This window comes from Colletes gigas, unplaced genomic scaffold (genome assembly GCF_013123115.1).
Source record: "Colletes gigas isolate AHSC1104 unplaced genomic scaffold, ASM1312311v1 Colletes_gigas_Sc00011, whole genome shotgun sequence".
Taxonomy (NCBI): Eukaryota; Metazoa; Arthropoda; class Insecta; order Hymenoptera; family Colletidae; genus Colletes; species Colletes gigas.
The window spans coordinates 7574859-7586614 of NW_025106640.1; the positions used below are offsets into that span (position 1 = coordinate 7574859).

Sequence of the window (11756 nt, forward strand, 5' to 3'; positions counted from 1 at the left end):
GTTATATTTAAACGGAAACGATGGGTGACGGAAGCTGTACGGCCGGTTTCGTGCATATTTAAAGCACGAGTAATCTGGAATCGACGTGGTTCGGAGGCTGTCCTGGGTGGACCGTAAATAACGTTTCCTTCGGGAGCTATACCATGCATAATGCATTTTTCTTTGAAGCTGAACTCGACGTACATTAACTGCAAAGAATTATCCAGGAACGTAGGAAAATATCGGGCGCATTTTATCCGCGAGAAGATCGTGGCTCGTTGTTGGGAGCGTGCACGATGCAAAGTGAAATTTCAACGATTTATTGGACACCTTGGTATAGAAATCGAAGTTACATCGGTTACGCGACAGCACAATGCGAAATGCATGCGCCCGGCCTTCGCGCGCGGAAGTGAAAGCAAGAAGTATCGACGGAAAAACGATTTCCGAATGTCTGTTTTCGCGCTATCGAGTTTCACCTCGCACGAGAGACGGAGAACAGTCTTGGACGCGAATCCTGAAAGCATACGGTAACCTACGGTTGATAAAGCAACAACCATACTGCGGTTACCAACCCTGGTGAAAGTTATTTCGAACTTATAGTACCCGCCAACGACGTTTCGCGACGCTTCTGAACGCTATCTAATTTTTTATTATTGATAAAACACTTGCGACCTACGTTACGCGATAAACATAGATATCCACGCATAAATAACGTTAATTTATCGTCGAGCTAAAGATAGGAATATTTTACTGGTACAGAGTGCAATGTATTGTCAATGATCCATGACGCCATCCTCTATATAACAGTCACGATCGTTTGTAATCAAATTACGCGTCGGTGTGGATCTGCATCGATTTTAAAAATACATTTCCAAATATGGAATTTATATTAGCTACTTGTACAACATTTTGAGGGGACTGTTACATGTCAGGATGGCCGAGCGGTCTAAGGCGCTGCGTTCAGGTCGCAGTCCACTCTGTGGGCGTGGGTTCGAATCCCACTTCTGACAATTATTTTTTTTATTGCATTTAAAATCGCTATTCTAATCGCGAGTATAGATACTGTACGTAATAATTGATAAACTCGACGGAGAACGATTTGCATTAATTTCATTCAACGCTCTATCTCCATCGAGAGCCAGAGAAGTCTCGATCTCGAATCGGTTCGATCTGTTATCGACTTTCGTCGAAACTCGAACGGCCGTAGCGGAAGGCAGCCCTTCGATACGATCTGCACGGGTCAGCGTGCAACACGAGACCATCAAACTCGGCCGTTATTCCTCGTAGATTTTTTAAACGGTTCACAAACAGGAGTAATTCGCTATTCACAGAGACCTCGGGCGAGATACGATCAAAGGAACGGTCCAAACGACGAGGAGCCCGACCGAGGAACGCCAACAGTAACGCAGGTCGGCTTTCAATAGCAATTATTAACCCCCGGACGATCCACGAGCACAGGCGCGATTACTCGCCGGTATTAATCTCGGCGATCGCCGCGAGCGTAAAAATGCATAACCGAGATACCGTGTCCGCGGGGACAGCGCGAGATTCGCCAAATTAACGATTGAGAACCCTGTTATCGGCGGTTTCCCACGCGGCGGAAAAATTCGATGGAGGAGACCGGCGATTCGATCGAGCGCGAACTCGTCGAACGGCCGTAATTAGTTTCGAGTTGCGCGCGGAGGAGACGTATTTGCGTATATTACGGCGACGGGTAACGGTAACGATCGGCGAGGCTACTTCGTGTAGTCGGGCTCCAGTCAAGTTCAAGATCTCCGGTGTAGATCGTCGGATCGCAGAAGGGGTACGGCGACGAGCGTAGGACGAACGGTGACCGAAATAACGCAGAGGACTCGGAAATAACCAGCCCACGGCCCCGCTGACACAAGACCGTTTGCACGCCGCTCGCGTACCACCGTTCCCATAATCGTCGATGAACTCATTATCGACTCGAACGGTCAATACTTTCGTGACGCTGCGGAAACAGCCGCGAGAGATGGTTATTCGGGTCAACGACGCGCGTCAAACCTAAATGACCGATCGCGCGATGAATCCTTGATTCGCACCCTGAATATCCTGCACCGCTCGTTTCCTGCGCCATATGGAGCCATTTACCCTCCATAGACTGTATTACTCGGCGAATCTAGCCGAGCAGAGTCCAGCGTACACGCCAAACAGCGAGTGTTCGTGCTCGTTGGCGTTAGTTTGAAGTTTTCTTTCCCCCGCGTCGAGTACATTTTCATTTCGTTACCGGAAAAGTATATAAACGCGAGAGAACGTAAGCATCTTACGAGCTCCGTGGAGCAGCAGTAAACAATTAACCGGCACCAGATGGGATCTTTTGTTTTGGCGGGTAATTCGAGCGAATGACGTAAGCGGATTTGCGCGTACGCAAGCAAGGTTTTCTGCCCCGTCATGCAATTAATGTTTCTTTAAATACGATTCTATGAGAGACAAGCTCTCGTCCAACCCTCTGGCGTGTCTCGAGGCTCCGTCCGCTTCTCGTCGGCGTGTACCATTCTTTTAATCTCGAGCTCGTATCCTCATTCCTCGCCGTTTAGTCCGACAATTATTCGCGCCGTTGAAACGCTTTACAATAACAATTAGCGAGAGACCTACTTGGACGACGGTGAACGCGTCACGTACGCTGGTCGAATACTCGTAATTAATATTCTCCGTTTGCAGCCGTGCGTTGTAAACGGTCAACCGGGTTACTAGGATATCGGCTAGGTATTCGAGACTAGTATCGACAATATTGTTTTGTTACCACGAATCTCCGCGCCTTCTTCCTCGCGTCGCTGCAAGCTCGAGCGAAGGTTCGAAGGCGGCTTGTACTTAGGAGATGCCCACAACCTGTAATTCCTTCCTTCTTCCAGTTATCGCCTGACCAACTTCTGTCATTATCCGTCGAGTGGCTGGAAAGACCGTGGTTAGCCGTGTCGTTCCTCGGGGAACGCCGCGTTTTCGTGGTCTCTTATCCATCGCCATCGGCCACCATTCCGCGCTCGAACGAGGACGGGAGAGTTCCCGTTCCCCGGGAATTCTGGGGAATCGATGAAATCCTCCTGGTCGATTCCACCCTACTTCCCATCGCGTGTTACGAGATTCAAACGTGCCTAGAGTGGAGCCTGATTGAGACACTAGGCCCGAGACCCTCGGTTAGCATCGAACGTGTCTGCCCAGGCACGTTTTCAAACGTAGGATTTTAGAGCGGTCATTGTTAAATTCCAATAAGATTGGTGGTTAGGGAGGTATCGTTTGGCTGTTTATCGGCGCGCATTGATATGCAAATGCCACGACACGCGAGTCGAGCGGTGATCGATCAGGCTATTCAACGTCTAATGTTGAAAGATGATCGTCTCATATTTCTTGCTCGAAGTCAGCGGAGTTGATCGATGCCGAGTAATAATCGGGCTTGCGTACCGGTTAACGTTAATTAACGACTCGAACGAAATCAATTTAAAAGAACGGTCGAAAGAATTCTGCTCGACGCTGGGGGATTCACGACGCTGACGCAAAATGGCGGGTTAAGCGTCGGGGGCGAGCGCCCGCGGCCGATTCGTGCAGCCGTCCAGCAGCTATCTCGAGTCATCTGAAAAAAATCTTAACAATCACCCGCGAACGTACACGAGAGGCTCCTTCGCGGTGCCGGCGCGGCTTATCGAGATTCCAGCACGTTTCCAAGCAGCGGGATTATCTTTCAGCGAACCGCCTAAGGAGCCCGGCCGAGCACAATCGTACGCGGATGATTTATCGTCGAACGAACGGAGCTGATTGTCCATTGTCCTGGAAAACTGAAAATTGCCCGTGCTTGTTCCCATGGACGACGGTTACGCGGAACGAGAAAGACGCTCCTCTGAATTAATCGCCGCGTAACATTGTCGTGGCCCCCCCCTCGTACGTTCGTTTCATCCGCGGCGCGTAATCGTGCGAACGGTAGCTCGTTTCACGCGATACAGCAACGTCACGTACGCGCGACAGCAGCCATTTTCTATCTCACGTGCGATTTATACTCTGTCGCGACTGGCGCGTCACTCTGCAGAAAATTCCACGTTGCGTTGGAAATATTCCTTTGCACCGATTTAAAAATTCCGATAACAGCTTTGAAAACGTCTTGGATAGCTCGAGGAGCTTAGATATTGGATGGTCCGCGGTGGTTTTCCGGTTGAATGGCGGTGGCCTATCGGCGTCAGGTTCAATCGCTCCTTAGTCTGCCGTGCGAATTCCAGCGGCCGTATGCTTTATCTAATCATTGGCCAGGCGCAACGGTAAAGACCGAAGGTTGCAGAATTGAAATTCATTGAACCGGTCGTTGAACAACGTCCGGAGTTTCGCGGAGGTCAAGCGCGGCTGATTCTCCCGCGAACGCGGAATTTAATCGAACACACGACACCGTGCCGCGTCTGTGCATAGACGACCACGGCGGTCTCGGAAAGTAGGTCCCCTCAAAACGGAATCTCGATACCGAAACGATCGGGCACGATCCACGGCGTGGCACACGCGAGCCGCGGACCGCTATGGTCGCCGCGTATCCTGATCGCAGCGTGCGCCAGATGGTCCCCGACACGCGCGACCAGCCGTTTAATCGTGTCCGAGCCATCGATGCCATTCTTTCGCCTCTAATCCTATCGCCGGGCTCGCTCGTTTCGCGGTCGATCGACTCCTGCAGGCCATCAACGCCACGTTTACGGAACCCGACAATTTCAGCATACCTATCCGGGGTATCGCTCGACCTTCTTTGTGATTTTTTTATCCAACGTTAGACACGTTGCTTCCTATCGAGATTCTGCGCGTGCACTTGCCCATCTCGTAGGCGTGTACAGGATTTTTTTCGTGGAAAAATATTAAAAATCGTAGGAGTTTCAGCTCCTCGATCAATCGTTGCCACAGGATGGACGTCGGGTATTCGACGACCGATTTCCAGTGTCGTCGAGAGAATTAGGTTCCCGCGGTCGCGGGTGTATCCGCGGCAGGCTAAACCGCTACCTTTCGCGCCAGATGCTGCGGATCCTGCGGAATCATGCGCTCGCAGCGTGTAAACAATCCGCGTTTAGAGGTATCACGCATCAATCTTGATCCTCGAACGGCGATTGCCTCGCCGCGGCGCCGCGTCCACCGTTGTTAACAATAAATCCAGTGTTTATACGGCCTCTCGTGTAACAAGTTTCTAGCGGGATGTATGCAATGCGGGCTCCGATGTTCCACGGAACGGTCTTGCCATATGTTGCCCGTCATCTCGCTTAATAATCGCGCTTCCGCGGACGGCGAAAAATCCTCGACAGTTTGTTGCGATCGAAACGACGAACGATCGACGCTGGTTCATTAAAAACGGATCGATAATCCATATACGATCGCGATGGAAACTTTTGTTTTGAAAATTAAACAGTCGTTTCTGGATTTTCGTATCAAGACTCTTATATTTTTGAAATTTTAAGAATCTAGAAGCTTAAGAAACGCAAGAAACGAGGCGTATTCGACCCACATCGCTAAATACTGAGGTTCGCGAAAAAAAATCGCGGTAGCAGCGAACGTGTTAAGCGGCGATCTTGAAGGATCGAGCCCGAGATAGGATCGCGTGAGTTACGCGAAGCTGCGAAGCGAATCGCGGCTGGTTTACACGACGTCGGGAATTAATTGGGCCACGCGAGCCGATGGAACGAACGAACCACAAGGAGCCCGCAATCCGAAACGGTAACAATGCCGCCCACGCTTTTGTGTGCAAATCGAACAGCGCGAACAGAGTCCTCGGGGGCAGCAACGAAATGAGCCCGGGACGTCTTCGTTATCGTTTTATTGTCGCATTGTTTCGCCACGACCCTCGCTATCCAGATGCTCTTGCTTCCCGCGATTCGCTCGTGTTGTTAACGCGCGAATCGCGCTCGAGAATTCGCGAACACGTTGTACGAGTAGATTCTCGTGCTCGAAAGATCCTACCGTCTTAGACAAAACGATAACTTAACAGTTTTATTCGTAACCAGATGCATCTTTATTCCGTGCATACGTTGTAGGGTCTATTTTAGGTAAACTCGCTTGGAAATCGCTTTTAAAAATGCATAAACCAGTGTAAACAAATTGGAACCGCAAATAGACTCGCAGAAACTTTTTCCCATAACCTGTCGGGATAATTAAAATTTTGTCCAGATCGGTGAACCCGTCATACTTGGCGTCGGTTGGCGCTGGACTCTCGCGTCATCGATCAAACGGTGAACAGTATTTTTCATAGGAAGATCGGGTCCTGATTATTTGTCCTCGTCTGCTTGTTTAACTGTTAGCGCCTCGAAACAGTTATGTCCGGTATTTCGTCTTGTCGCCGGTGTGCTACTCCATTTAAATACCGATGATGATGTATCGCGCCTCCGTAAGTGTCCGCACTTTCCTAACTGTCGACCTCGCGCGATCTTTTTTCGGAGGAAACGTAATCGCTTCGACAAATATTTACGCTGCATCAACGATCGTCCCGATCGCCGTGACTAGCGTCGAGAGAGATTATTTATTTGTTCCGCCGAATAACTATGTAAATGTTTTTACATGTTCCTTGGTAATAAGATTGCGTGTGCGGAGAGCATTATTCATTTGCAGCGATAAATTATCTTTACAGCGTCTTGCTATCTTAAATAATAAACGAGATCTTGCAGCGTGGAACGCGTGCGACAAAGAATGGGTTTTGGTTGACAAATTCTGCCCCTCTTACGTAATCTTTTCATTTTCATCGTTGTCGTTTATTTCACGCGAGAGATAACTCATCGTAATAAATGAACAATGCTCGCAGCACGCTGGGATTGCCAAAGGAGCGTGAAAGCACCGATATAAATTTGTTTCGGGAACCGAGAAAAATAGAAGCGTAAGGAAACTACGTACTCGCGAAAGTGCATTAAACTATTTTTACGCGCGCGCGAGAGATCGATCACCTTTCGACAACGGTGTATCGCATTCCGATTGCAGGCTGCCGACTCGTTCGTCTCGCTTCGTTTAATCCTGTTTTTGATTTATTTATTCGCACGGTTTTGAGTATTGTATAATCAATTCGCCCCGGACCGTGAAATGCCTCGATAAGTATACTGTTGCGTACAGCAACGATGCAATTACGAATTTTCCGCGTTCGCGATTAGGAATAGGACGTTAACGGCGGACGGGGCTGACGTCAAAGGGTTCGAGAACCACGGAAAAAAATGTTTTATCAAAGGTCTACCGTTTCTAATAGCGGTAATTAATAATAAATAATGTCTTCCCCGGGCAGATAAGATCGCCGCGCGACCGGAAGCAATCGGGGGATAGAGTCAAAGTAATCCTGAGCGGATAAACGAGCGGCGCCGCGTGTAAAACCGCGGTTCTCGTAAAGTACCGTCGGCAACTGCTTTATTTTACCGGCGGCTGCGATCGAGGCATTGAAAACGCGGCTTACTCGTTGCGACGGAGACGCCTGGCGATTAACAAACCGGCTGGGAACTTCAATAATACCGCGACCGCGCGGTATTTATCCGGCTGTGTTAATTACGATTCGTTTCGACGTAAATATCGGCTCGCGGGAACCTAACGGAGTGGTTCGTCGTCGGAGCGATTTTTCTCGATCGGATCGACGATTCCGCGGGTGCAACGACGAGGAATTGTTGCCGCGGCCGGTAAGCACCGGAATTATTAACGGTATCAACGAACAATAAAAAACAACGGAACTCGGGGAATAGATATTTTCCAGATAAAACGAAAATCATCGCGAGATAATTAGACGAACGAATATTAAAACATAAAAATTGAAATACACTTGAGTTTCGTTCCAGCGAAATGGACACGGCGGTCGATAAAAATCGAAGGTTATCTGTCGGTTTAACGGTAAAAGGTAAACAGTCGATACAACTAGGAGCTTCTAATGTTTTTTTCGGACGATTCCGTTTTACGAGACGACATCGACGAAACGATTTCCTGACCGCGAGGATTCTCGTATCCTCGGAACGTTTAACGACGGTTACGATCGTCGATCGACGGGGAACCTGTCGTTGGATGTCCTTGAAATAGTCGGAGATTCACGAGCAGCGGTAGAACCGGAACGATCGGCTCCGATGCAGCGGTAATCGGTCGATCCGATAACGGGCGCGAAACGCCCTCGATCCATAAAGATCTTCGGCTCGTACGTAAGAGCGGTCGTTTCGAGGAAAACGAGCACTCGACGTTTCACTCTAAATAGAATCCGATAACAGCGATCGTCGTAATAAAACGACCGCTCCCGGCGAACCTCGACGCGAAATTCCTGTTCCAGTTCCTCGGCGATTCTCGCGAGCCACGGTCGCTGGTCTCTTACGCGGCATTTTCAGGCTACGACGACCGATAAGAGGACGCCGAGGAATTCGTGGGCGGCCGCAAGGCGCGGCAGGAACAGACAGAAGTCGGAAAACGCGGAAACCGTGCCGCGAAATCGCGTTCGTCCGCTCGAAACGGCTGGCCCATATTCGACCGACTTTCGACCGTACAGTTATCTGAACGCAGCTTGCACGCACCGTCGTGCGAGATTCTTCGAGTCTCGTAAAATCCTCGATGGACGGCTACCTTGTGCCTCTACTTTTTTCCCCCATCGACGCGGGGGAAATAAATGTTTACGAGTCGTACAGTTTTGAATATGGAATCTAAAACGCGTCGAGACTCGCGAGTCCAGGCGTGTACCCTCGACGAAGAAGTATTTCAAGTTTACGCGGCGAGTTCCGGGAGCGAATTCTCACCCGAATCCGTCCGATTCGATTGCATGAAGCTAGCACTATAATTAACCTTTCGATGAGTGCATTGCCTCGCGCGTATCGCGATCTATGGTCCACGGTGTGCAGGTTCGAATCGGTTTCCCACATTCCAGTTCCGTCCTCCAGTCTCTTATCTCGTCTATCCCGAGCATAATGATTAATTTTCTTATTCCGTGTTAAATAAAATATCGAAACCCAGAACTCTACATTCTGTGATAATAGAACCGGTTGCGAGATTTGCTATTAAAGATGTTCTCTATTCTACACGAGCGTTCTCCGTGGCATTCCTAGATACTCTATCGATCCTGGTTTCTTTATTATTCAGCTTGACAGGCGAACATGTGTCTACCGCGAACGTCGCGCGGATTGATTTCTGCCCGTTGGTATCTATTCACCATTTATAAGTCCGTTTGAAGGTAACAGTGGCAATTTTGAAGCCTATTCCCGCGTCCCCGGCTAGAAACGTAAAATTGCACGTTCGATACGGTTGGGACCACCGACTGTCATCACGATGGTCCACATACTCGTGGACTATGCGGCCCGGTCGACGCGATAACAGGAGGATTTCCGAGAAAACTCGTGGGTGGCCCCGTCGGAGCGTCCCGTGGCGAAACTCGCTTCGTTGAAATCGCGTCACGCGAACGCGCGATGCAGTTCCACGAATGCTCTGGCGAGCATTCCATCTAGAATTTAGAATTCAGATCGAGAATCGACCGGCTCGAAACTATGTTCGACGTCTCCGCGTCCCGTTACGTGAACACGACCCCCCGGCGGAGAGGTCATCTTTCGATTTCGCAGCCAATGGCATTACCGCATCGACCAGACTTCCCGACAGCGGATAGATCGGTGCAAGGTCGACAGATTTAACACGTCCGCCGTGCCACGGGACGTATACGGCCTCTATCGTACATCGTTTCGAGCCACCATTATTTCACTGCAACCCAGCGATCTCGTCCTTGTTTATTCGAAAATTTGTAGTCGTAGATCGGCCCCGCGGTGCCTCTAAACAACATCTAACGGTCTCTAACCCACACATTTTGGCCATCTTTATTCTAACAAGCCCTGTGATTTCGAGTCTATTTATCCTCACGTCGGGTTCGTATAAACGGAGTTTGTTGAATATCAAATCTCGCAGAGGGAAAGACGCAGCAGCGAACGCGTTAGGATTTTAATGGCGTAAGTGTTGTTCGCTGCTAGCCGATGAAAGTCTAAGAACGTGATCGAAATGATGGTCGTCGGGAAGCGAGGATTCTCTCGCGATAGCTCATGGCTGTGAAACCTGTTACACATCCTTGTCACGGCTCGTCCACGCGTACGGTTTTTGCAAATTCGCGGCCTGGCTCTTCCCATGAACGGGTATTCTAATTGTTGGCCCGTAACACGTACCGAGCTGCCACGGTACTCCGCCTCTTCGTCTTCGAGCATCCTACGCGGTCTTCGGGACGACGTGCCAACGAACATTCGGCCCTGCGCGAATTACAAGTCCCTGCTACCGTTTTTTCCCCTCCCACCTCGACCACCCGGGTTACGTGAGAAAATTGTACTCTGTCGCTTTGTGCAATCTCAGCGGTACAATAGACGTAACATTAATCGACAAAGGAAGGTATGTTCGTATCGTTGGGTCGTAGGTGACCCATAACCGTTTTAATTATTTTGCTTCTGATTGCCGGGCAGTTTCCTCTACTTCGTTACGTTCCCCGAGTGTAACCTGTAATTTCTAGAATTGCGGGGAGAAATTAGTTTCGCTTTGAATCATGGTCGGGTAATTATCATGTGTTTCGCTGTTCCATTCGAAAACGATTTACTCTATCCGTAAAAGTTTTGCTTTCGTATGCTATTTTCGTCATTCGTGTCACATTCTTCGTGGCAATTAAGAACCTTGATGCACTCTACTTTTTATTTATTTCTTGTAATCTAAAACTCTTTTACTTTCTTAATACTGCGCTCGTTGCAACTGTTTTCCTTTAGGATACAGTGGAATTTATGGAAACGAATCCCGTTTATCGTGTTGCCTAGTATATTAAAATCCACACATGCGTGAATATATTTAAAAGAAAATTGCATTCCGCGATAAGGGGTTAAACGAGCCAAAAGTTTACCAGATTTATTTGCTCGGAATCGAGGTTAAACACCATCGTACAAATAAGAAGCGATATTCATATTTGTAAATCAACTTGGAGCTTCGTCCTAGATACGCTGAATAAAAGTTCTGTAATGGAACTAGGACGAAATGTCATAATACTGTTGCACCTGCGCCCAAGAATATTACTTCTCGAACATATGTTTCAACCTCCGCGACGTGCAAATAACTAAAATTAATTTCTCTCTTCTAACGTTTACATTTCGTAAAAATTAGTTTAAGGGAGGATTCTCTCAATAAATCTAGGACGACGTGATACTCTGACATATAATCAATTACATGAAGCTGTAATAGTTCCTGTTGCACAACAGTTTAAAATAGTTTTACGCCTTCCTCCGCGATCACCCTTGGCGATTCTAGCCCGCAATTACGCACCTCTATGTTTCCTTTTCCACGCTTCCTGTAGACTTTTACGCTTTTTCCTTCTTCCTTGTTATTAGTGCTCCTCGAAAGCTCGTTCTTGCCATTATCGTCGTAACATTCTTGCCTCGGAGAATTCCTAGATGACATTCGGGTCACCGTAATTTCTCCATCGTCTAATAATACGTTTCACGCCGTAGATTTTAAACACGCTCGTACAAGTCCGAGGAGCTGACGTTCCAAAGAGAAGAGAGACCGATGCCTCGAAATTACGATTATTTACATATTTATAGTCTCGCGTGGGGAGAAACGGTAATTAATAGGAACGTGTCGAATCGACGCGCAGCGTCGCAAAACGACGACTCCTTTATCCGGTTGGACACCAAGAGAACGGTACAATGTCACGCGTTGGACGCATCCTGTAAAAACGCTTACTGGTTCCAGTCATTTATTTATTGACTCGATCGGTAACGTGCGTAATTATTAGGTGTCGGACACGCTCATTCTACGCGCAGGTCGTTAGCTTCCGTGTCGAACGAGGACAGATGACACGT

At 48.6% G+C, this 11756-nt stretch overlaps 1 non-coding gene across 1 annotated transcript; it reads left to right on the forward strand.

The window, feature by feature from the left end:
- Positions 1–906: 906 nt before the first annotated feature.
- Trnal-cag lies at positions 907–989 on the forward strand. Its single transcript has one exon. It is a non-coding gene; the product is annotated as a tRNA-Leu (tRNA).
- The last annotated feature ends 10767 nt before the right edge of the window (positions 990–11756 follow it).